At 41.4% G+C, this 27,288-nt stretch overlaps 1 protein-coding gene and 1 long non-coding RNA gene across 3 annotated transcripts in view; one reads left to right on the top strand and one right to left on the bottom strand.

The window, feature by feature from the left end:
• NCKIPSD (NCK interacting protein with SH3 domain) overlaps positions 1-27,288 on the top strand; it is a 93,475-nt gene that overhangs the window by 9,348 nt on the left and 56,839 nt on the right. The gene's annotated exons all lie outside the window — the stretch shown is intronic.
• LOC310700257 lies at positions 4,072-10,757 on the bottom strand. Its single transcript, XR_014522540.1, has 3 exons — positions 8,691-10,757; positions 7,224-8,316; positions 4,072-5,822 (listed from the first exon to the last, which is right to left on the bottom strand). It is a non-coding gene; the product is annotated as an uncharacterized lncRNA (long non-coding RNA).

Consider the following 27,288-nt stretch of genomic DNA (forward strand, 5'->3'; position numbering starts at 1 on the left):
ACAATGGAGCTAATACTCCCTCTCTCAGTGGACTAGAGGATTTTTGTGACAAAGGAGGTACCACTGCAATGCCAATTTTAAAAGGAGCTGTTCTCCTAGTTTATTAGTCTAATTTCGAGTCTTCTCTTTAGAGAAAACAAAGGCATTGCCCATGGATTATAGCAAGGTTTGTAGCTTCTTCCTTGCTCTGATCTCCCTGCCTTAATCAAAGCCTCTGAGGATCAAGCTCAGTTCTGACAGCTCTATTATGCTGGCAGTTAAAACCTTTGTTGCTTTACAGTGCTAAAGAGGGCAAAAATAACTACCTTAGTGGCTGTGGCTAAAATTGCAAAGGCAGGCATTTAACAGTCTTAGATCAGGTGAAGCTGAGTAAGACCAGGTGGTGTTCCTTCCTCCTTTGAGGCTACAAGAGCTATGTGCAGAATTGGCCTGATGTCCTGCTGCAAAAACTTTCTTATACTTACTCAGAAGTAAATTCCACCGTGTTCTGTGGGCTTGCTCCCAGGTTCGTGTGCATAGGATTGGAACTCCAATGTAGTAAATACTTACGAAAGATTTTCTTCGATAAGCTTCTTTATCAGTTTCTGCAGAGTTCTCTAAATGTCAGATTTAGTGTTTATCGCTGAATCTCAGTGCTATATATTGTTATATTTTGTGTCTTATTATAGAGCCATAGGAACAGCACCACGCCTAAGGCATCTTGTTTGTCCAGCATTTACAATGTCTGAAAATCCTATTTGTTCTAAAACTGGGGGTTTGTCCTTTCAGTACGTGTATAAGGGTTTGGCATGGGCATCTGCTTCATAAGGGATGTAGGTGACCATTGTGTGCTAGTGTGTGTTGTGTGTGAGAACGAGAGAGAACGAGAGAGAACGAGAGAACATGAACAGTGCGGGAGGAGGGAAAGGAGGAGGAGGGAGGGGGTCGCTGCGTGAGAGAAGGTGTCAGGAGTGAGGTGCTGCATGTGTATGTCATTTGGTCAGGTCTATTTCCTGTTGAAAAATGTGTATGTGTTTTCTACATACCATATTTTCTCTCTCTCTTTTACTCTTACGCTTACTACTGTATATACTTTGTCTTGTGACTTCAGTTGTAGCCTATGGGTTGACTCATTCCTTGAGCCATTGAAATTCCTGCCATGGATTTACTTGATCTGCACTCTGTGATAATAATGGGCTACATTCCAAAGTTGTTATAAACTGCTCGATCTCTGTGTTAGCCCCCACCCCACCCCTTTGGGCCAATGCACAATACTGCATTGCAAAATTGTATGCCTACTATATTTCTGGACCAAATGACAAACGATGAGCATAGGAAAGAGGCAAGGGTGGGGGATAATTAAAATGGCCTACATTTTACAGGGCTGATGTAAAGTGACGTAAAACACATAAAAGTGTAGTATATAAGTATTATAAAGCCACAGTGATGTTAAATCTTGCTACTTTAAAGATGGCTCATGTGATTCTGTGAATTGTTTTCAAAAACAAGAAATTGTAGCATTAAAAAACCTCTAGTTTTAAGACTTCAGACTCTTACAGATTCACACATGTACCAAAAAATCACGTAAATTTCACGTTAAAGGAAGAACCTTAAGTTGTATGTCATGCAAACAGCAAGTACTCCATACGTACACTCATTCCTGTTCTGTGCACACTTAGATTGGCTCTGATGGCTGCTCTTATTTGGCAAAATTTGACAAGATGGAAGATTCAGTCACAGATCTGTGGTCTCTCTTACTTTGGCATTTAAGATACAGCGCAGGCTTTATTCAATGGTGGTTCTGCACAGCTGTTCCATGCTTGGAAATATTTAATATTGACATCATATAATATATAGCTAAAAGAAAGCTAGGTGTAGCCTTGGTCTCCTGTTACTAGGATGATAAAAGCAGCAGCTTGAACTGGAGGAAGCTCTTCTGAAAATGACAGCCCTTATCATATTATGTTTTACAAATGAATAGCTTATTTGGAAAGACTAAACAAATGGAGAACGAATGCAGAAAATGCATCACCTGGGTTATTGGTAAGTTTTCAACTCCTTACAGTTAAAAGTAATGATACAAAATGTAGTAGCAAACGTTGAAAAGATGTTGATGGAAAGTTTAACAGTTGGGGTGGCAGGGTTGGGAAAGGAGATATGAACAGAGGAGCTAAAATATTCTAGGCCAGAATAGCTGAGGCTCCCTTTCTCCCTGTCTTCATACAAGAATAACCTGGCATGCAATGAATCGAGAGTAAATACTCTGCCAACAAACAGTCTGTGAAATTCACACCCACAGCATACTGCTGAGGATATATATAGGAATAACACTGCTGCTTTAATAAAATTGTGAAGATAAGCATTTGTTTTTGTGTTCCAGAGTGCCTGCCACAAGGTTTTCAAGCAAGCCAAAGTTCCTCTAAATATCTACCACACTTGCTCTTGAACTGCAGGATTGGGCTATTTTTTTGGGGGTGTGTGTGCTTAAAAAGACCCTTGATGGATCAGATCAAATACTTAACCTGGTCCAGCATCCTGTTGTCAAATGTTGTCAGCCAGGTGATGCTTTAGAGTTCATATGAAGGGTATTTGGCCCCCTAGCAACTGATATTTAGAGAGATACTGTATCTGAACCTGAAAGTTTGATTGACTCATCTTGGCTGATAGTTCTGTTCTCCGTGAATTTTTCTGAAACACGGGATCTGATTGTTAGGCCAGTTCTTCACCTCCTCCACTCCATGGACCAGCTTTGACACAGATGGGCACAGCCACCCACCTGTCAATTCTCTGACGCTACAATGACGATCAGTCATCCTGCTTTCCTTTGCCCACACAGGCACTGGTGTTCAGCTGATTTTCAGCATCTGCAGATCCCTGTGCCTTTGTAAGCAATGTCATGATCATTGGCACTTAAGAGGCAGCACAGGGCTTCACAAGCCTCTGCAGCCAGATGACCTGCTGTGCCTTTGCATGTGACATTCATTGCAGTGGCTGTAGAGGGCTGTTGCCCCACATTTCTGAGCAGCAGATGCATTTCCACTTGATGGTTCTCTGCCTCTAGAGTTGTTGCCAGTTTCTCTGCCATTTCAGACAGGGTGCATCCAGAAACGCTTGATGCACAAACTGCTCCCACCAATGACTGCCACTGGGAGAGATCTACAACTGCAGTGGTGTCTTATTTGCAGGCCAGGGTAAGGGCAGCATCCCTATGACCTGCAGTTCCTGTCGTCTTCCTACAGATCACAGGGCTAGCCCTACAAAGGTTTGAAAGGTTCCCCTGAATTGCCAGTTCTTTCACCCTCTGCCACCTTAGGAAACTCTACAGATACACAGTGTATTGACTGATTGTGGATTGGGGGTACCACAAGCAATACCTTGATGTAAAATTACAGCACAATACCACTTGGAGTGGTATTTAACAATTTCCCTATCGTGCAATTCTGTTCAAAAACCCAATAAAGTAAAAGGAATGCGTGCAGGCAAACGCAGGTGAATTGGTACCTTTTCCTGCTGGGTCAGACCAAAAGTCCATCTAGTCTAGCATCCTGTTTCCAGCAGGGACTGGCCAGATTCTTAAAAAAAAAAAAAAAGCCCCAAGCAGCACTTGAAAAGTAACAGCCCTCCTCTGTTTGCCCTCCAGCTTCTGGGGATTCAGAGCTATACTGTCTCAGAACCTGGAACTTCCCTGTGTGCTTTGGCAGCCCTAAGAATTCAAGGAAAACCCAAAAATCTTGGCAGTTTATTGCCATGGTGATGTGTAGTCTGAACTCGTTGATATATTTGGCTATTATGCTGTTAATTGTTTTTAGTTTTTCAGGGGACATTGAAATGTTTTTTTGGGGGGAGGTATTTTGAAATAAGGGTGCTATGGCTAAAAGCAAGAAAAACGTATTAACCACAACAAACCAGAATGGAGGGGAGGGGGATATTTCCTTCTGCCTGTTAGAATAGCAAAGGTACTCAGTTGGAATTTTATTTGAAATTAGATTGATCAGTTGCTATAGCTAGCTTCCACTAATTACTATAGCTATACAGTATTTTTATTGGAAATCCCATTTTTGCACCATTCATAGTAATTAAAGTTTATAAGCTAATGATTTTTGGACCTTTTAAGTGTGAATATGGATAGACTGTGCTCATTTCTGGCATTTTGAGCAGAAATAAATTGAATCCTTGGTACTGAGTAGAATTGACCACTATGCTTGGATTCCCAAGTGTGAGTGACGTTGGCAGCCCAGGGCTGGCTGTGCAATCCATTGTTCACACATTCTATCAGCATGGAGCATGCTAGGGATGTGTAAACCTCTTTATAGAATTTGCTGTGATGACATGTCATCTAGTGTTGCCCTGATCACACAAGCTGACCTCTCCCTTAAGCAGTTGCAGAAGATTCGTTTTGAAACAGGTTTCAACCCAGTCTAGAGCTGTGTTTCTAGAGCTTTGGGGCTGGATTAGAAGCGCTCTATATTCACCCCAAACACTTTCTCTTTAAAGGTTATGCTCAGAAAAAGGTTATTTTAAGTCTGTAACATAGGCCACCATACATGGTTCTGATTGGTTGGCATGCTATGATGTCACCAAGACCACCCACCCTCACATTCAGAACAGCTTTGCACTTTATAACTTCTAGATAATGAGGGCATAAATGTGCATGCAGCACTTAAAAAAAATGAAACAGGCAGATCACGGGGAGCATGTGGAGAAGAGTAAAAGTCAGCTTCATGGTTTGCAAGGCTCATCCAAATTGCAAAGCAAGAATGAAGCCAAGCTTATCTATGCCTAAGGGTCATGTTGTGAATTCTTTTTATATAGGGCTCTGTCTTCAACCAGAGGGGTAAAGTCCACCTTGTGAGTTTTGGAATGCTACACGTTTTGGAAATGGGGAAATGGGTTGATGTCCTTTCTAAGTGTCTGCACATTTGAAAGATGTGTTCATGCTAGCAGTCTGGTTTACTGCTATAATTACCCCTGGAAGTGGCTCTGCCCTGCAGATTTATCCTTTTTCAGTAGCAGATGGGTGTTAAATTATCAGAAAAAGCACCTAGCAGAAGTTTCAAGCATGCTGAGGATACATGTTAGAAAACAATTAAAGGGTTTCTGGATAGATAGAAAGTTCTGCATTTACATTTTTCTGGGCACATGTACTTGTTGCGGTTTTTTTAAGATAGGAAGCTGAAAGTATTCTCTTTATACAAGGCAATATGAATGGGACTTCTATTGATATTGGGGAGGGGGAGTAAAGACAGATTCAGTGCACCTGGCAGAGGCAGTACAGACCACTCAGAAATGTGCTTTTACTGCTGAAGTTAATGTTAGGTTAGTCCACTGATGTTTGAAGAGGTAAGTGTGAATGTGTCTAATTTTCAATTTGGGTTCCCTTAGAGGTCTTTAGAGTACTTGACAGATGCATCTTAGTATCTTATTTTAGAAAAATAAAAATTCAATAATGCTTCTTTTCCTCGTGAGATTGGGAATTAATGTCTGCAAAACCATGATATGCTGAATTGGAATGGAAAGCACTAAAGAGAAATACAGTTGCCATTGGTACTAATTGAAATGATTAGCATTTGCTGACATGTTGTGTAACAGCAGAGATAATTGAGCCATACTAGAAGAAAAATGCCTGTGCTGTGAGAAATAGGGTTGCCCTAAGGATAGGCTGAGATGTAGGGTACTCTGGCTCTGAGCACAGGACATACTGCATAGTGCCCTAGTTGCAGCTATAGCTGTTATCATGCCCCTTGAGACATCCAGCCAATCTGCTTGCTTCCAAGTAGGCATTCTCTTCCATTCAGCAGATGGAAGCTGAGAATCTCTCTTCTATCCTTTACAGGAGCAATACTCTTTTTTTTTTTAATAATAATTTTTATTCAGTTTCCAATATACATTCCATCCATATTTAACATCCACTTCTAACATATACATCTTTTAGACTTCCCTCAGCCTATCTGACAATTTTCCATATAATCACAATTACTCACATTTCTTAAATTTATATTGAGCTTTAACAATCTTAATCTTATCATATCTTTTAAGCAACATTTCTATCCATCATTTTCACAGAGCTTCTTGAAAGCCAACAAGCGTTATTTGATTCTCACATACATTTTTGGTATACTCTGTAAATTTATTCCAGTCCTTGGTGAATCTCTGATCACGTTGATTCTGAATTTTCCCCGTTAATTTGTCCATTTCTGCATATTACATCAATTTCATTCTCCATTCTTCCCTCGTCAGCATTTCTTCCTGTTTCCATTTCTGGGCCATCAAAATTCTAGCTGCTGTCACTGCATACCTAAATAGTTTCACATCCTTCTTTTTAATTTCATTCCCTAATATTCCTAATAAAAATGCTTCTGGTTTCTTAACAAAAGTATATTTCAACATTTTCTTCATCTCATTATAAATCATTTCCCAGAAGCTTTTCACTTTCTTACACTCCCACCACATGTGATAGAATGTTTCTTCTTTTTCCTGACATTTCCAACATTTATTACTGACTTTATACATCTTACCAAGTTTCACTGGTGTTACATACCATCTATACATCATTTTCATAACATTTTCTTTTATTGTAGTGCATGCAGTGAATTTCATTCCTTCTTTCCACAATTTTATCCACTCATCAATTTGTATATTATAACCAAAATCTTTAGCCCACTGAATCATAACTGATTTAACTTCCTCGTCCTTTGTATGCCACTCAAGTAATAATTTATACATTTTTGATAAAATTTTAACATCACTGTCCAAAATTTCTTGATGAAACCTAGATTTCTTTTCCTGAAAACCTCTTTCTGACAACTCTTTTTTGAACATTGCATTTAACTGAAAGTAGTGCAACCAATCATTTATGTTTTCTTTAACTTCTTCATATGGTCTCAGTTTCAATTTATTACCTTCTTTAATTATCAAATTCTCGTAAGTAATCCATCTCCCTGTCATATTGATCTTTTTCACACTCATTATCTCCAATGGTGATAACCAGTATGGAGTTTTAAACTCTAGTAAATTTTTATACCTATTCCAAACTTCAATCAACGATCCTCTAAAGATGTGGTTTTCAAAACCTTTATGCACTCTATTCTTTTCACACCAAAAATAGGCGTGCCAACCGAATCTATTATCATAACCTTCTAAGTCCAACAATTCTGTGTTTTCTAACTTTATCCATTCTTTTACCCAGCAAAGACACGAAGCTTCATAATATAACTTTAAATCTTTAAATCTGGCAGGAGCAATACTCAGGGTACTGCTTCCCACCTTAGCTTGAGGGATCCCTGGAAAGAGCAAGGCAAGTGGTAGAGCAGCAGCTGATCTGTGGCTTGCCTCACGGCAACTCTTAAATGCTCTCTGTAAATAGGATTTTGCCAGTGGTCATCAGATCCACCCATCATGCAGGTGGATCCTAGGTGCCTCAAACAGGAAATAGTTCTCCCCTCTTAAACAGCCTACTGACAGTGCCCATCTTAAATACTCTCTTGAGGCCAGTCACTCTTCAAGCATGTAATCCATCGCCCTTTCAAGTCTTGCATAGGTGCCATATACATTTGGCAGGAATTTTAAAAAACCATCTTCACCATTCTGTTTCGCTTCCTAGCATCTCTCATTAAACAATCCCTCATAGCAGGGCGTGGAAAAACCTTTATCTGAGACTTCTGGTGCTGTTGGGGAAGAGAAGACATGACTGGGTTGGATAGACCATGGGTCAGACTCTCCACATCAAGCCACAACATCAGCATGTGTTTCCTTGGCTGCATGTTTTGTCTCAAGCTACAAAGGTAGAGTGTGTGTTGTGTTGAAGCACAAGTGTTGACACATGGTTTGTGCTCAAACCCATGTCCAAATCATGGATGTTATGGAACGTATTGGAAGGATGCTTCATTATTGCATGTGCATAGTTAACCGCTATACACAGCTAAAATGAAGGAATGGCCATGCCCACAGGATTAACGTCTAATAAAATTATGTAAAGGTTGTTCTCCTAGGGAAGGAGAAAAGGGGCCCTGTAAAGATTTGGTGGGATAGTTGGAGTTGTATCTAGCTAAATCATTGGATGCATGGAACAACATCCACAAGAAAAACAGAATTTTGCTTCTGCCCTTTGGAGCAGATTTGGGTGGGAAGGAGGAAAAGGGGAAGTTCTGTTGCACTCATGGAAGGGATTCTGTGCACAGTGATCTATTTAGATCCAACCCAGATCCTCTGAACACAACCTCCATGTGTGTAGTAGAATGATGGGAGTAACAGCAGAAGCTTGGTTAGAAATCTAGGCCCTTAAAAAGCACTAATAAGTAAGTAGAGATCATTTTTGCAAGCGTTGATATTTGGCAGTGGCTATTCTGACCTTAAGGGACGCGGGTGGCACTGTGGGTAAAACCTCAGCGCCTAGGGCTTGCCGATTGCATGGTCAGCGGTTCGAATCCCCGCGGCGGGGTGAGCTCCCGTCTTTCGGTCCCAGCTCCTGCCCACCTAGCAGTTCGAAAGCACCCTTAAGTGCAAGTAGATAAATAGGTACCGCTTTATAGCGGGAAGGTAAACGGCGTTTCCGTGTGCTGTGCTGGTGCTGGCTCGCCAGAGCAGCTTTGTCACGCTGGCCACGTGACCCGGAAGTGTCTCCGGACAGCGCTGGCCCCCGGCCTCTTAAGTGAGATGGGCGCACAACCCTAGAGTCGGACATGACTGGCCCGTACGGGCAGGGGTACCTTTACCTTTATTCTGACCTTGCTGATAAAGAGATCCTTCCTTTATAGGGCGTGTCAGTGTCTCAGACCTGGGCAAACACTTAGGCCTCTGTTTCTGTTACAGAGACCAATCTTTTCTCTTCCTCTTTTGGTAGCGTTTCAGTGTAAATAAAAATAAACAGAATTTTTAATAATGTCTTGGCGCAGTTCCCGGTGAACAATTTAAGCTTCATTCTGTCTCTAGCTAAGATTATGTATTCAGCAGCTGAGCTGTCAGGGAGCTAGTAAAAGGATAAATCCTGAAGGAGTTTTGAAAATTAAATACAAAATAGCCCTGATACACAATCATAGTATCAGTCTTCCAAAAAACAAACAAACTCCTTTCATTCTCTAAACTTAAACACTGACACGAGTGGTCAGCAGTAACCCAAATTACATAGCCACCAGGTTGTGAAGGATCCACAGTGTGCAAAGTATTAAATAGGTAATTATATTATTCTGTGATTCCGGAGAGGCTAAAATTGCATCCTTTCTTCATTACTGTAGCAATTTCAGTTGTATAATTTGCTTTGCCACCAGATGCATTTTGAATAAATCGTTGCAAATGCCAAGCAACCATTTGGAGCCCTATTGATCCTAACAAACCCATACCAAATCCAAGAGCTTTCCTTTCTGATATATATATGATTAGGTTGCATTTGTGAAGTGTGTTAGTGCCAGTGAAGGCATCTTCAGAACTAGCTTGCTACAGTGCTGTGGAAAGTGCAGCATCTTGCACAACACCATGTTAAGCATATTTTAACTCTGCTCACGAACAAATGCAGTAAAGCAACAAAATAAATCTGCCTGACAGGTGACAAACTAGATTCCCTCTTAAAATGCTGATAATCAATAAAAACGAACCTCTTCTAATCCATTGTTGCTGCTAAAATAAAACGGAGTACTTCATTGTAAGTCAGAGAGGCAACTTAAACACTACCAAGAAAACACATGTGTTTTCCCCTGCTAGAGACGGTTGCCATCTGTCTGTTTTTGCTTTTGTTCTAGCTGTGGGTTGGATCACGTCTGGAGTCATTTAAGCGTTTAAGAGTTGAAGTTAGTATGATGCAGGCATCATTTTCCGTGGTACATGCACTCAATTTAGGGCCCACTTTAAAAATAAAATAAATGCATTCCACAGGTGACCCTGGAATGACTGAACATGCCAGGAACAGTTTGGTATCTTTAATGTGTGTGAACTGTTACGTTATCTTCACTTAAAATGGATCTGTTAGCTTTCCTTTTGATTCCCATGGCATGGTGCTATGTGTTTCCATTTCTATATGTGCTAGCCCATATATTTAGAAAATGATAGTTTAAACTCAACAAGAGTCTTGCTGGTTCAGGCCAATGGGCCATTTATCCAGTCTCCTGTCCTTACAATGGCCAGTCAGATGCAAGCAGGACTTCACCTGCAACGGCCCACTCTGCGCTTGTGATTCTCAGCAAGTGGTGTTCAGAGGCATACTGCCTCCCACAGTGGAGTTGGTTATTGTTGTTGTTTAGTTGTTTAGTCATGTACGACTCTTTGTGACCCCATGGACCAGAGCATGCCAGGCACTCCTGTCTTCCACTGCCTCCCGCAGCTTGGTCAAACTCATGTTCGTAGCTTCGAGAACACTGTCCAACCATCTTGTCCTCTGTCGTCCCCTTCTCCTTGTGCCCTCCATCTTTCCCAACATCAGGGTCTTTTCCAGGGAGTCTTCTCTTCTCATGAGGTGGCCAAAGTATTGGAGCCTCAGCTTCACGAACTGTCCTTCCAGTGAGCTCTCAGGGCTGATTTCCTTCAGAATGGATAGGTTTGATCTTCTTGCAGTCCATGGGACTCTCAAGAGTCTCCTCCAGCACCATAATTCAAAAGCATCAATTCTTTAGCGATCAGCCTTCTTTATGGTCCAGCTCTCACTTCCTTACATCACTACTGGGAAAACCATAGCTTTAACTATACTGATCTCTGTCTCTGCTTTTTAAGATGCTATCTAGGTTTGCCATTGCTTTTCTCCCCAAGAAACAAGCATCTTTTAATTTCATGACTGCTGTCACCATCTGCAGTGATCATGGAGCCCAAGAAATTAAAATCTCTCACTGCCTCCATTTCTTCCCCTTCTATTTGCCAGGAGGTGATGGGCCCAGTGGCCATGATCTTCGTTTTTTTGATGTTGAGCTTCAGACCATATTTTGCGCTCTCCACTTTCACCCTCAATAAGAGGTTCTTTAATTCCTCCTCATTTTCTGCCATCAAGGTTGTGTCATCTGCATATCTGAGGTTGTTGATATTTCTTCTGGCAATATTAATTCCAGCTTGGGATTCATCCAGCCCAACCTTTCACATGATGAATTCTGCATATAAGTTAAATAAGCAGGGAGACAATATACAGCCTTGTCGTACTCCTTTCCCAATTTTGAACCAATCAGTTGTTCCATATCCAGTTCTAACTGTAGCTTCTTGTCCCACATAGAGATTTCTCAGGAGACAGATGAGGTGATCAGGCACTCCCATTTCTTTAAGAACTTGCCATAGTTTGCTGTGGTCGACACAGTCAAAGGCTTTTGCATAGTCAATGAAACAGAAGTAGATGTTTTTCTGGAACTCTAGCTTTATAGGCTTATCCATCATGAATCTGCCTTAAGCCCTTTAAAGGCCAGTCAGTTTTATAGAAGGCACCAGCACCACTGGAAATTGCTATTGCACCCAGGTAGTTTCCTTTCAGTGCTAGGAAAGGAAAACACTTAAGTTTACAGAATAATAATAATAATAATAATAATAATAATAATAATAATAATAATATTTATGGGCCAGCCACTCTGGGCGACTTACAGCACATATAAAAACATAGTAAAACATCAAACATTAAAAACTTCCTGATACAGGGCTTCCTTCAGATGTCTTTTAAAAGTTGTGTAGTTCGTTATCTCCTTGACATCCTAAGGGAGGCCGTTCCACGGAGGGTGCCACTACTGAGAAGGCCCTCTGCCTGGTTCCCTGTAACTTTGCTTCTCGCAGGGAGGGCAACAAGACACATGTGGACAGAAATGCTCATGCTGTTATGCCATTGTGGTATTTACTTACGAGTCGAACTACTCCAGTTTCTCTCTTCTGTAGCCTAGCTGGTGTTCTTGCCTTTCTCCCGGCTCCCATTTATGGCTTGCACGGTAATATCGTTTGGGTAGTGCATGAGTACATAGGGGCTAAGTACTCTGATGTTTTATTAGAGGTTTATTTTAAAAGATTGAGCTACAAGGCAAGCAAACACCATGTACACGCCTGACTTCTATGTTACCTGGGTGCATAACCTTACATGCTCTCATTTGCTAAGTAGTTTGGTGTAAGTGATGGTGACATTACAAGCACATATAATGCATTAGTTGCATTTTTCGTAAGTGATCACCAGTTGAAATCACACAAGAAGAAACATGGATTGACTCCCCTCCACGGAAAGAATTAAGTGTTCTGTCATCAGAAATGGTGAACTCTTATGATTATGGTTCTTTTGGTTGTTGATCTCACCACAAAATTGGGCATTCTCTAGAAAGTTGACCCGGAGGGACTTATACCTTATTTATTTGTGTACTTACTGGAGAGCTGCACAGCTATATCTCTGTCATTATGCCATTCTTAAATAACATACTGTATACTGTGTGGATATGTGCATTTTGACAAAACCGTTTATCATATCAAATGTATGTGAAGGCCTATCACACATGAAATAACTGTATTCTAGACATTTTTCTAGTCCTTCACACCAATTTCCTCCTGTTCTCCTCCTCTTGTGTTAGCAGAGATCCATTTAATAAGCAGTATTAGAGAAGGTTATAGCCTTTTGAATTGTAGTGCCTTGCCTCCTGCATTATAGAAACCTAGGTGGTGTTCCTTATAAAATATAATGCTAGATATAATAAAGGATGAATGCTTTTGGAGGTAACAGCTATGTGAGTAGTAGAAATTTATTACTTACAGTGATGACATAAATATTCATTCTTTCCTTAGTCTGTTGTTCACTGCTGTATTTATTCGCCCAGATTTTAGTGTGATGTTAAAATGCTGCTAACCCTTTTCTTTGTTCTCTGGATATTTAATACATTTATTTATTGGTTGAAGCATAATTGGATCTGTTCTTTTTTAAGCAATGTACAAGAGCTTGCCCTAAAGTGAAGAGAATGCAGACTACACAACATAAAGTCTATTTAAAGGCTGAAAGGCAGAACTTTAAATTGCAGCTGAGAAATTTTGAAGGAAGCTGTTTACATCTCACCACTATGCTAATCTATTGGGAAATATGATAGACAGCCTTGCTTTTTCTACCCAAGTTAACAGGCTCCCACTTGATATTGGCTGTGGAATTGTTGCAAACACTTTTAACTGCTTGTAACTCTTAATGCATCTTGTGTTTTTTGAGAGTAGACAACAAATGGCAAGTGAATAGCACATATTAGAAAATGGTGCTTGCAAAATGTGTTCTGAATTAACAGTGAGCTATAGGAACTTGCTGACACTTATCTGACCCATAAAAAATTACTTACTTAGAAGTGTTCCTCTCTGGTGGCTTGGATATCTGGGCAGCCCATGTATATATTTGAATTTCATATTGTACCTCACCTTTTTGAAGGCGTAGTATAGGCTAAAGTAAATTTAAACTGCTTGAATATGAAAACTCATTATACCATCCAAATAAAATGTACCTTAGTCATCTGGGCAGCCCAAGACCTCCATATTCACTGCCCAGGCTTGTGCCCCATGGACGTCACTTCGGTGCTGCCAGTGCAGCAGTTTGACTTCACTCCCAGAGGTGCACTCCATTGTCTCTTGAGACTGACAGGGACTCAAGGTGGCTTACAGATAAATTAAAAACAGCTAAAAACATAGGAAAAAATAAGCATTCAACAGTTATAGTAGGCCAGCAGCCTGATTTTCACCTGGCTATTTTTATTACAATAAATGTGCAGTTGATAACTCCATTTTGTGTAGCATTCCAGATCTTTCTCCGCTGAAATATTTTGTTGCTGGAAAATTTAGGGTTTCCCTCGAGTAGTGTGCATGTTGCAGTTATGAGTATTGTGTGGAACATGTAAAAGCACCCTACTGCATGGACCCTGTGATAAGCGACACAGCTTTACTTCCCTAATTACCTAAAACACTTTGGAAACTTTTTAATTTTATCACTTTTTCCTTGAAGGTTTAACAACTTTTGCTATACAGTAAGTGCACAGCTTATGCAGGGGTTGTGTTCCAGGGATCTCACCTAAAGCAAAAATTGCACATAGTCTGTACACATTGGGTTAAAATGGTGGGTGGGATTGCCAAAGCCATTTCTTCCGGAAGCCTACTTCCTTTCTGGCCCCCCTTTAAAAAAATGGCAACGCTCATAAAGCTGAATGAACACAGTTAAATGCATGTAAGTTGCAGGCTTATTGTATGGCTCGTTTGTACCTAACTTAAAAACAAAATATAAACAGGAACAGACACACCCACCCACTCCCCTTAACTGTAGAGATGCTTCATGCTTTTGTGAAACCTCTGTATGGAACGTGTTGTCTTTCCTTTGGAGAGTACCCTCACTTGTCACGAGGGTAACTGAGCATTGTCCATTTTGCTTCTGCTAGGAATAGTTATTTGTTAAAGAGGGCAGGTGAAATTTGGCCACAGCCCATTTCATGGTTGCTATGAGACTTGTAACATTTGCATTCCACCTGTTGCTTTTTGCATAGCATGCATTTCCCTGGTAAATCAGGGAGCTACTTGGGCTCTACACGTGAAAGCAATCAAGTCCATAGCTCCTTCTACCTCACCATATCATAGCAAGACTAGATAGACCTTTAATGGGAATGCCAGCCATGTCAACCAGAAACATTCTTGAAGCATTCAGAAATCCATTGGATTCTGTAAGCCTGCACAAGTAGAACATCTTAATGGCTCCTACACCACTGCAAAGGGGATTAGCTACTTCCAATCAAAACTACACCAGGAAGTGGTCTATCCATGCCCATGAGGTTATTAAAACACACTAATTTCAGACCATTACCCTCCAGCCCTGTTGAAAATACTAGACCTGGAACTTGTCCTGCAAAATGTTTTGACCAGTGATGTTTTGAGGCAGCACTGTGGTTGTTATAGTAGCCATGAAGCTCTGAGCTGGTCCTTCCAAGGCAGGCCCAACATGGATGTTAAAATCCACAGGGCAGCTGTGTGTGGGTTTTCCCAACACTGCAGCTCAAACAAGGAGACTGATGGGCAATGGGATGATTTTTATAACAACAGAGTTTATGTGTATTACCTATATATAATGACAAATGTTTATATGTGTAGATTAAAATGGTGGGTGGGAGATGGTGCGTGTGAGTCTTCCAGTGTTTTTGTAAAAGACAACATTAGGGGATTCTAGCCTCTCCATACAAACAGAAGTCTATGCATGAGTAATAATAATAATATAATATTCCACGCTGTGTAATAATGGTGAGTTTCCTCCACATAGATAAATGTGGTGCTATATTGATACCTGAAATCTTTTACCATGTACAAGCCCCCCTTCCCCCAAAAAACAAAAACCCCATATGAAAGTGACTTTTCTGTACATTCCTTGTGATGGAGATTCACCTGATAATAAGCTATAGTAGGAGTTATTTTGAATGCATATGACATTAGAATTTATGTGGGTGTTTTTGTTGTGAGGTGATGGCCCAAAGATAACCCCGTTTTAGGAAAACAGCCGTGTGAATGACCTTGTTTAATATGAGCGTGTCCCGTACGAGGCAAAGCCTTGTCCTTTAGATCAGAATAAAACGTGTTCAGGGAACATCTCAAGGTCCCTTTAAAGTTTGTGCTGATGCCTTTAAATTTCACAATGACAGCTTTGTAGGAAGAAGTGGAGGCTTCTCTGTCAAGCCCCTGGGTTCTCTTCCGATTGCTGTTAAAAAGATCCTTGGGATTTGTGTCTCTGGTTTACTGTTCTCTTTGTACAATTTCTCTCACATCTGTCCAGGAAGAAAAATGTAACTAGTGGCATTTTCTTTCCAAGTCCGTCCCTTGAGCATAAGAGGAGTGCCTTTCCCTCATTAGTGGCTTTATTAAAGTACACATGGCTTTCCTTATATAGCTTATACCTGAAAGCTATGTTTTGTTTTTGCATGGGTTTTAAGTCCACAGCTTCCCCACTGGCTTCATTGATCCCCTTCCTTCCCCCTTTGCAGCTGGGCTGTTGACTGTAGAGCTGTGTGACTGCTGGCAGCTTCCCTTTTAATAACTACTTGCTGATGCTGGCTATTGATCAAGCAGCAAGCTGAGCTTCAGCTAAGGGGAGCAAGGTCAGTTTATTCTTCCTCCCTTTTCCTTTCCTGTCAAGTCAGTGCAGAACTCCCTTTTGAGCTGTGAAACTTCAGAACTCATGGCTGGTACTGTGCCTGTGGCAAACAGGCACTATCCACCTGGCATATGCCAGTCATGAGGAATGTAACCCGACTGTGCAAAGGAAGGGAGGGAATTTACCCCTTGTGTACTAAATATCTGCCCTGTAAACTATTTCTGCATGTAGCCGGGGGTGTTTTCAGTGGGGGGAGAAGAAAAGATGAAGACGTGGTTATGTTCTCTTGGTAAGGAATGGTGTTTGCTAAGATGCCAGGGTTCTTTTGGTTATCAGCACCTCCGCAGCTAGAGTTACAGATAGGTAGCCGTGTTGGTCTGCCACAGTCAAAACAAAAAAATTCCTTCCAGTAGCACCTTAAAGACCAACTAAGTTAGTTCTTGGTATGAGCTTTCGTGTGTATCTGAAGAAGTGTGCATGCACACGAAAGCTCATACCAAGAACTAACTTAGTTGGTCTTTAAGGTGCTACTGGAAGGAATTTTTTTGTTTTGTCCGCAGCTAGAGATAGCCAGGGCAAAGGAGCATTTATTCGTTTATTACATTCACTCCACACCTTTCACCAAATGGGCTTCACTGCAGCATACAATATAAAACACTAAACTAGATGGGGGAAGAGGGTGGACTTCATTGGATGTCTAAAAAATAGCGAAGAAAGCACCAGAATAACATTTCTGGGGTAGGTGTTGCATAGTTTGGGCACCATCAGACTAAAGGCTGTGTTACTGTAGTTTAGCCGATAGGTTACTAGTGCATGGATAATTAGCCAAACTGTGGACACAGTCCATGCATTACTTTAAAGTGAGCTGGTGCATATTGCTTGAAAGTCCCTGCAAGCAGCTCCTCTGCACCTTGTTATTACATGTGAACCAGGCCATTATCAAGAGCTCTGGAAAATAGTTTTAATGGACAAGCCTATGAAAGAAAGTCAATGTGTCTTGACAATTCCATTGAGAGCTGGTACCTACTTGCATAGTATGCTAACCAGCATTCATCCTGTGGTCATATTGCTAGAATGTATGAGTAGTTCTAGTTGAATATTTTACCGTATAATTTCATGGCTATTCTGCTATAATTCTAACAATTTTTCTACCTCTATGACCTTTATTGCTTCTATCGCCGTACTTGTACTCTCAGTGCTTTCTATGTTTATAAGGTTCAAAATTTATTTTTCTCTTCATTTTTATTACTCTTGTGAAAATCCATAAAAATGTAATGAAGAAATGAATCCTGAAACAGGGATGGCTTAAAGCCCTCCATATGCACTGCCAGGAGTCTGCTTATACAAAAAGGTGCACAACTTGTTTTTGCCTGGGAGAGATCTAAGGGTTGTATCCAATGCTACTCAGAGTAGACCCATTGAAATTAAAATATGTGACTAACATAGGTCCCTTTATTTCAGTGGACAGGATTTGCCTAATGCGATGTCAGCAAAAGCCCTGCTCAAGGACTTATTGCGCAATGGGGCTTCCCCTCCTCCTCCCATGTACCCTTGCCCTTGAAATTGGATAAGCCCCCCAGAACAGGGTTCAGGGGGAGGAGAGGGGGGATTGTTTCATCTGTGAGATGCTTGCACTGGTAGGAGGTTTGTAATAGTATGACATTGAATTCCACTCATTAGGTTAGGCGACAGCCTTAATAGGGTTTCTCTCTCTCTCTCTTTCTCTTTCTCTCTCTCTCTCTCTCTCTCTCTCTCTCCCTCTCTCTCTGTGTGTGTGCTTTTCACACTTAACCTCTAATTATAACCTATTGCCCATTTAGATTTAAGAAACACACTCACAGTTCAAGATTTGTTGTTTTTACTTTGCTCCATATAGACATGAGTTTCCCACTGACCTTTTTTGTAAGTGCGAGATACTAGTTTTTAAAAATACTGCAATGTGAAATGGAATCTGTAATGTGAAATGGAAGGGCTAAGTAATAGCATTTCTGCCCTTGAATTGCTATAGACCTTTACTCATTTCCTGGATTCTAGTTACAGGTGAGCCGTGTTGGTCTGCCGTAGTTGAAACAAAATAAAAAAAATCCTTCCAGTAGCACCTTAGAGACCAACTAAGTTTGTTAGGAATTTTTTTTTGTTATGTTTCATTTCCTGGAGTCTCTGCTTAATGAACCAGTCCAAATGTGATATGTACAATCTGTTGGAAAGTGGGATTCTCAACTAAAATCTGATTTTGTAGTCCTCTAAACTTAGCGTTGGCGGAACAATTCTTCCTGTCTTCATCCAGGAAAAAAATGGCTCACTAAAACCAGAATTTCCACCGTTAGCAAATGTTTATTATAACACAAGGTTTTCTGAAACAGTTCCCTAAGTTTATTTTATTTATTCCCCATGCAAGTCAGCAGCAATGTAAAATGTCTGCCTGGCCCCACTAAAATGCTGTAAATCCACGAACTCAGTAAGCTGGCACTTGTGTGAGTCTACCACATCAAGGCACTAAGAAGCAATCAAAAGCAATTTCAGAGGTATTTGACCCAACTTACTGGAAAAGTGGTCCGTTGAGCTGTCATATGTTGGCTAACACCATGTAGTTTGTGTCCCCAACTTGTATGGGAGTGATTAGGGCAGTTTCCATGCTTCTTCGCCTATATTTTTATTGCAATGGATGTATTTTTCAGATAAGAGGGGGGAAATATGGATGTATTGATCCTGACAATGTTGAGCTCCTATCTCCTTCATTTTAGCCCTCTGCTATTAGTGTTGGAACTAATACTCGATAGCCAGATTTGTTTGGGAAGGAGAGGAGCTGATAAAGGAGAAGGAAGGTCTTATTTCTTCCCAGTAGTGCTGTTCTTCTAGGCTCCTCAGGTGGGGGAAGGGAACCTTGCACATTGTGTTATCCAAGGCGATCCAAAGTTGATTGTACTATTAATATGTATATTTTGGTCCAAGCCAGGGGTAGACAGGCTGTGGCCCTCCAGATCTGCCTCAATGAACCTGACAAATGGCCAGAGATTTGGGGAGTTGGAGTCCAACAACATCTGGAAGATCACAGCCTTCCTATCCCAGGGTAAGAGTAATTCAGTCTATTATAATGGCTTGCCCTATAATTACTCTGAGGAAAAAACTGTCATTTGGAACAATCAGGCAACCCCTAAGGGAGCAGAATGTTCTGGCCGCTTACGGTCTCTGAGTTTGTCTTGTATTCTTGGGTGCACCTTCTCTATTGAAATGGGATTTTAGAAACAATGTAGCTATTTATTTAGGCAAGTTTTTAAAAAAGAATTTACACTAAATTCTTCCCTGGAATCCATATTCACAGTACATAATCACATGGACAAAAGTTAGGGGGAACCACCTTCATGCATTACAGTACTGAGATCATGGCTAGCGTAAAAAGTGCAACTATAATCATAGATATGTTTTCTTTTTCTCCATGTGTACATGCAGGTACACACCAACCTTTTTCCATGTGGTTGTGGACACTTGACTATATGATTTCACAGAGGAATGCAACAACTGGCCTTTTGTTTCTACATGTGCAATAAGCCTGGCCCTTGAGGACATAACACTTTAACCACAATTAAGTGTGGTGTCTGAAAACTAAAGCTATTCTTTGCTTTTTCACTACCTTTATATCCTGCCTTTCCTCTGAGTAGCTCAAGGTGGCTCTCTCCCGCCCTCCCCATATTTTTATTTTCACAACAATCCTGTGAGGTAGCTGAGTCTGAGAGACAAAGACTGATCCAATTGTACCCAGTTGAGATTCATAGTCCAGTTTGGATTTGAACCTTGGTCTCCCAGGCCCCGATCCAACACTTCAGGCACCACACCACAACACTCACTTTTCAATGCTTAAGAATTGGTCACAGAGCAGGTTGTAAGCAATGTTTAGCACTAACCATGGTTAAGCATTTAATTCGCACTGAGCAAAGTGTGATTCGGGCAGTTTTTTCACCTCACAAGCTGGTTCTGATACTGCCTTCACACTGGCATCTTTTGGGTGGAAAGTATTGAAGAAAAGTGCAGCTAGCAGCACTTACAATCTTATGGCAACAGCAACAAAAAGGTGAGTGTGTGGTTTCACATACTCTTCTGTTTTCCTGCACTGAGCTGAAGAGTCTCTAAAGACCTTCTGGCGTGGCTCTGATTTTAACTGGGTTAAGTCAGCCAGCCATGGTTATGCAAAATATGGTTAAGCATTATGTCTGCAGGAAGCCACTGTAGCAGAAAACACCTGAACAACATCTTTGTTTCCCCTCTGTCTGCTTCCTTGGGAGGGTATGCAAACTATTGTTGACACTTGCTTGAATGTGGTACATTAGCTTCTGTAAGTAATTCAGATTTCTAACCTTGAATGTAGAAAGCATCTTGCTTCTAATTTAGCATGCGACCTCTGGAATGAAACCATTTCGGGCCTGTGTTGCTGTCCCCTAAATTGGGAGAGACAAGGAAGGAGTAGAATATTATTGTGCTTAATCTAACCTTGCCAAAGGAAAGGAAAAACTTGGTTTGAAAGGCACATTTTTCAGGGGCTTGTCATATCTGTAATAGGCCCATTGCCTTAAATATGTAAATTGCACGCACAGCGCATGCCTGCAGTCCATCTTTGGTTCTGTCAGCAAACCCTATAAGATTCCATTTGTCTAGAAAAATGCTTTTCTGAAAGGTATGATTATTCTAGACTGCTGAACAAGTTTTCCTATGTGACTGGCATTTAAACAACCATGGTGTTTTGTAGAGTGACACTTAGAGAAGTACTCTGCAGGAGTGATATAAGTGTGTTGGAGGGAGGCAGAAAATGGAAAAGAGAAAAGTGGCTGGGGGATGGGGTGTAGAAAGAAACATACTGTACTATCATTACGTCCCCCCTCCCATTCTGATCAGCACAAAAGCCTGAATCTTCTACAGTCAGAGGATTCCGAGCAATGACTGCAAAGAGATGGATTTTTATGGAGAAAGGGGTGAAGGCAGTTCTTTTGGGAAATGCTGATTAGTAGTTCGAACACTTGCATGAATATTCTGTAACTGAGTTTAATTAAAAACGCTTCTGAAAAGTGAAGATAATCTGTCCTGTTAGTTGTTGGGAAAGGAGCAATTTCTTTTTATGTTGGTCTCAAATGCAGGCTCAAGCATGTTGGATGAAGCTTTCAAGCAGGAAATGTCTTATTTATATTATTTGTTGTCTTAATCCAGCAGAGAAGTAAGAAGGCCTCTGAGATTCAATGATTAAATTGCCTGTTTGCTCATGTTAATAACAGAGATTGGAAATATCTGTGTCTTGATTCAGTTCTATAGCTTTGCCTCTTGCTAGACTATAAACAAGGTATCCTCTGCACAATTAATGTTTGATGATTCAGGCCTCTTCCAGAGTCAGTCTAACATGTTTGAGCAACATGGACCTCTCGTAGCACCATGAAAACACACCATGGGGTCAATCACTGCTGTAAGGAAAAGCCTCCACATTTATTTGGTTCACGTAATAGTTATACCTGCTTTGACTCCTTTGTTTGAAACCTGTTCTATGTTTCTCACATCTTTAAACATGCATGCTTACAAAATTCATTCTATTGTACAAAGACATCTGCATTTCCCAGCAAAGGTTTCTTTGCTGGTAGTGATTGTGCAGGGATTAGGAATGCTAAACCATTGAGGTATCTGTCGGCATTATAAAAGGGTAAAACGCCTACTAGACCCACAGAGGTGAGTCTAGCATCCTCATTGTATAGCTTCTGTCATATGGTACAGATGCAACTCTTTGCCCTGGTCTTTGACACCTAAGATACATGTTTTAAAGTCCTAACCTTCTCATTTTAAATGGTTTTAACTGATTTTAATATGGTATGTTTATATCATTGTAACCTGCCCTAGAACATTATGGTGAAGGTTGGGTAAGAAATTCAGTTAATACTATATGAAGGTTATCGTTATCATCACCGTCTTCTTTCATGAATTTATTGAATAATGCTCCTTTTAAACTCACATCTAAGTCAGACTGGTTTTGTCTCAGGGGCATGTCATAAAGTCCTAATAGCATGGTTTCCTTTTCAAAACAGCTGTCGATTGAGGCACTTTGAAGCAGTGAAGGATCGGAAGGGAAGGAAGAATGTGCTTACCCCTTTCCCCACTTCCTATTTTCCTGTTAATCTCCCCATCTCCTAAACTCTGTATAATAATAATAAAAAACATAATGAATGCATTTTATTTATAAGAATAATAAATCTTTATTGCAGTCCAAAGACCCATAGAACAATTTCAGAACAAAATACAGTTAAGACAGCCAACCACAAAAGAGAGAGAAACCGAGGCGGTCATTTTGTTATGTCTCAGGCATGATGATTGTTATGTCTCAAGCATGACAGGTCTAATGATATTACACTGGCCATGGCATTTTATTTATATGCCATTCTTCTGCTGTCATACCCCAGAGTGTAGCGAGGGCCAGCCCAAGGCCCTTTGGCACCTGAGGCAAACCACAAAATGCTTCCCACCCCAACCAGGGAAGAAGGTGTGAGTGAAGATCTACATCAGGAGCAAGGGCAGGAGGAGACCAGCAGCCCCTTCCATTCACCAAGAAGCCCCTGTAGAAGTGGCATGGGGTTTGATTTGTAATTTACAATTGCAATGTACTGGTTTTTATCCCTGAGCTAAAGGCAGGGCAAACCCACCTGTGAAGCAAGATAAGGCAACTGCACCAGGCAGCAGGACCCACGGGGGCAGCAGATCCAGCTTCCAAGGAATGCATTGCCCACTGCTGCTGATACAGTGGCAGTGACAACTGTGGCGCACTCCTTGAGGGTCGGATCTGCTGTCTCCTTGGCCTTTTGGCCAAGGCAGAAGGTGAAGGTTGACAGGGGAGATGCCCCTTTACTGTGCCAGTTCCCAGGCTGGTGCAGTGAAGAGGCCTGGATAGGTTGTTGCCATCATGGGCCAGCTCCTGAACTAGCATTTCAGGATATTTTGTTGGCTGCTGCTAGCAGAGATGCTATCAACAGTACCTTCCCCTACATTTTGGGTTGGGTGAATTGGGGTGCTCCTTGCTGGTGGGGCTCCCTCACTGATGATGGCTGGGATGGACAGAGGAACACACCCCACTTGTATAGGGGCTTGGATGGTACTGTTAAACAATGGTTTAAAACACTGTTTGAAGAGATCTGTCTAAATCAAGTTTCCACTTCGTCATTCATAGATCCCCTGAAAAGGAGTGCCTGCTACTTGGCTACTATGCCAATGGAAACATGATAGTTTACAACTTTTTAAAGGGTTAAAACTACCTGGGCGCATGCTCTAAAACCTCTGGTCTTGCAGATCATGCTTACTTAAGAAACAAGGGGTTAGGACTGGAATTGTGAAATAATAGATTTCTGTCTGGCTCTTCTGTACACACTGAAAGGCAGTAAGCAAGGTCATTTGCCTAAAGGTAACTTTAATTCAGGATAGAGTTCAGTGTGCTGGGTTGTGGGTTTGTTTCCAGAAGCAACTTACTGCTTGCCATTTGATAAAACTGTATTTCTCCATGAGATGGAAAGTAAATTTCTGTGAAGCTAGTTATAAATATTCATAATTTGCTGTAATACATTGTCTGCAATCCATTTTAATACAGAATTAAGCATCCTTAAATCCGTTGAAAACAATTGGCTTAAGCATACTTTATGTTCTATTTATAATGCTTGACCTGACAACTCTTCTCCATAGAGAAGAGTAGGCTTAAACTCAGGGTGTTTGATGGAGGGCCATGAACGGAGTTTCATGAGCAGCGTAGAATTTAATACGTTAGTATTAAATTCAGATTTTATGTTTAACTGGATTTTTTAAAAAAGTGACAATTGATCTAATGTGGGAGGGGAGACTGACCTTTAAAAATATGGTTGTACATGATGGTGGCTTTGCATCAATCATGTGATCATTCCTCCTACTGGTCACAGCCCTTTGTGCCATAACCTGCACTGTTTGAGGGGTCCCCAGTGCTTAGAAGAAGCCAGCGGTGGAACGTATGCCTGTGCTGCCCAGGGTGGGTTCACGGGGCACGGAAGGCACCCTCCATGTGCCACAGTTCAGGGTTAGGAGACGGGCGGGGAAGCTGTTGCCCACTCTCCTGCTCTCTACCACCAGGTCAGGCACCAGGCAGAAGCACTGCAGCCAGGGCACACCTCCTTCTGACATGGAGCCAGGCTCCGATGAAAGAGTCTGCTGTGGGGGCACCTGTTTGTGCCCCCTCTCAACATTGCCCCCGGGGCCACGGCACCCCCTGCTACGCCTTGGGGAGAAGCAGGCACCCCGTCTTGTGCAAGGAGAAGCAATTCTGCTAGCACTACAGTTTGTTAATTTCCCCCCACCCTGGATGTGATGCTGGTGGCATAATCTGCAGCGCTTCTCTGGAAAGAGAGGTGTCGGTTTGGGGTGGGCTGTCAGTCCCCGATGCAGTTTTTCTACTCGGAAGAACAGGTGGTGCCTAGGGCTAGGAGCTGCTTTTAACAGCAGATCAGCTGTGCTCCTGCTCCAAAATCGGGAATTTTGGCATCTTCTATCATGCATTTGTAGGCTTGAGGATCATTTTAAAATTATGCCATTCTACCAGGGACTGCTTTGAATATGACTTGCAGCTTTAATTTAGTTCAAAATGCTGCATGCTGCCTCCTTGTAGAAGTGTGACTGTGAGGATGTATTCAGCCAGTATTGTGGTTCTGTTGGTTTTCTCAGCCCCTTCACAACCTGTTAACAACATATACCACCCACCTGGGTCGCTTTGTCAAGAACCTCCAATGTAAAAGAAGCAATAACTGCTGTGGGGTGGATTATGACGTTTGTGCAGCAGCCCCAAGACTTTAGAACATGTCCCTCCCAAGTTATGCTTTAAAATGATAACATTTTTAGAAACCATTTCTTTAGGTGCTGGTGGTTTTGAGGGCTAACTTGGTGCCGCTTATGGCGTAGTATAAGTACTTTTGTGTGTGACAGAAGTTACATGAACTTTAAAAGAAGAGGGGGTGCTTTTTTAAAAAAAGACATGCAACGTTAACATGATAACTGAAGAGCTGTGTGTGTGCATTGCATTGTTAAAGTCAATAAAGGCGCATAGCTTATGTTCAGAAGCTTTTGCTGTGAATTCATAGAAATGATGTAGCGCCTGACTCACAGGAGGGAAGAAAGGAGGGGTAGCCCAGATGAGATGATAGCTGACAAAGATGCTCTAAATGTCTTAATTGTTCAGTTTTAGTTGACACTAGTAAGATGATGTCACAGGAATAAACAACAACCTCTTCTTTGGAGAAGTCTGCACAGTTTGATACTGCTGTTTGGGGGGTGGGGGTGGGGGGGTGAGCTACCCAAAAGAGTTGTACAAGAAGCATTGTTTGTGGTGAAGGGTTCTCAAGGAATTACCTCAGCTGTAAACTGACTTCATCTACATCTCCTGGCCTGATGGCAAAGTTGCCCTCATATTTTATCACTTTGTAGAATTGTTAGTAATTAACGTTGTTAGTAATTTTTGCACATTTTTTTAAAAAACTAAAAAAAAATTGTAGCATGATAGAATGGACCTGGTATTAGCATATGCAATGACACAAACTGGAAATAGACTCTTCCATTTGTCTCTAGGTGAAGGTGTTAAATTGATTTAAGAACTGGTTTATGTGGTGCTCTTATTTAAATGTCATTCTAATAGCTATTTTAAATTTTGGAAATGTGTTGATCTGTTGTAACTGCTGGGCATGCACCCTAAAAAAGGAAGGAAGAGACCTTCCATAAAATGATAGTAAATAGTAAACTATTTTAATAGCGATTTTGTTATTACTAGGGCAACATCTTTGGCCTGTTGGTAAAAAGATCAGGGAAGATTCCCAAAATAACTTCTTCCAAACATGAGAAGCAATTCTCATTTGCTGAGCTGCATTGTCATAGAAGACAAGCTGTTTTTCTCCTCAAGTTTTTCCCTAGTCTCGTTGGGGCTGTGTCCTCTGCAGCCATCACCATGACTTTAGTGGTCTTGATTGCAGGAATTATTTGGGAGAGGGTGTGGCAGATCTTACAACTTGGGTAGGAGATTAGACCATGTGACCATTTGGATCTTTCCTACTCTGAATTTAAATAATAGCTTTCCCTACAGAACGTACCCTGCAAATGAGATTCAGTTATCTTCTGCTTAGACTATTAATCACACAGTATCCCGTGCTCTCACTCTCCATAGGAAAGGTTTACAGAGGGCTTTCTCACAGATTTGTATTAAAAACACCAAGGTAGCTTAGACCCATTTTTGATATTTTTAATGAGTCCGCAGAGTGTTAATGAAATTCATATTCTTCTCCTCCATTTCTTCTCCCTGTCTTTTCTCTTGTAAGATAATTATTTTGGGAAAAAACCCCGGAAGTTTCATCTTGACCTAAAAGCTCAGCTGATGGCAGCGTAGTATCTAAATTTTGGAGGACTGCGAGGTCACTTCCGTTTGTCATCTTTGAAAGTCTATTTCCATAGTATTCATAGTATTCTTTAAGTACAGATTTGGCATAGTAATGTAATGCCTTCATAATGTACAGTGCTTTATGGCATTCATATTCCTTTGTATGGGCAACAAAGATCTTAACCCCCTGGGGAGCTGGTACCTTCTGCTGTACAAGAATCCTGCCTAAGGCAAATAAAGTTTCTAAACACTCCTTAACTGAGCAGAGAAGATGGTTGGCATTTATATGGCATTAACCCATCTAAGCAAATTGGGTTTTGCCCACTAATGGCTAATACGTAAAGGCTAATACATCAAATGTCAGTCAAGTACTCTTCCCTTAAACGTGGTAGGGCCACAAAGCTGATCCTGTGCTCTGCTTCATAAAATGAAACATTAGGCTTACAGTACTGGTAAAAGGAATTTTCTAAATATTGCTCTGACTTGGGGAGTTGCTGCCACATCTGTATCTAACAGATTGAAGTTGAATCCTGACAAGACAGAAGTTCTGTTTTGGGTGGACAGGAGACGGGCAGGTGTGGAGGACTCCCTGGTCCTGAATGGGGTAACTGCCCTGAAGGACCAGGTGCGCAGCCTGGGAGTCATTTTGGACTCGCAGCTGTCCATAGATGCACAGGTCAGTTCTGTGTCCAGGGCAGCTGTTTACCTGCTCCACCTGGTACGCAGGCTGAGACCCTATCTGCCCGTGGACTGTCTCGCCAGAGTGGTGCATGCTTTGGTTATCTCTCGCTTGGTCTACTGCAATGCGCTCTATGTGGGGCTACCTTTGAAGGTGACCCGGAAACTACAACTAATCCAGAATGTGGCAGCTAGACTGGTGAATGGGAGCGGCTGC

Source organism: Podarcis liolepis, assembly GCF_965112155.1.
Source record: "Podarcis liolepis genome assembly, chromosome: 2".
In the NCBI taxonomy this organism is placed as follows: Eukaryota; Metazoa; Chordata; class Lepidosauria; order Squamata; family Lacertidae; genus Podarcis; species Podarcis liolepis.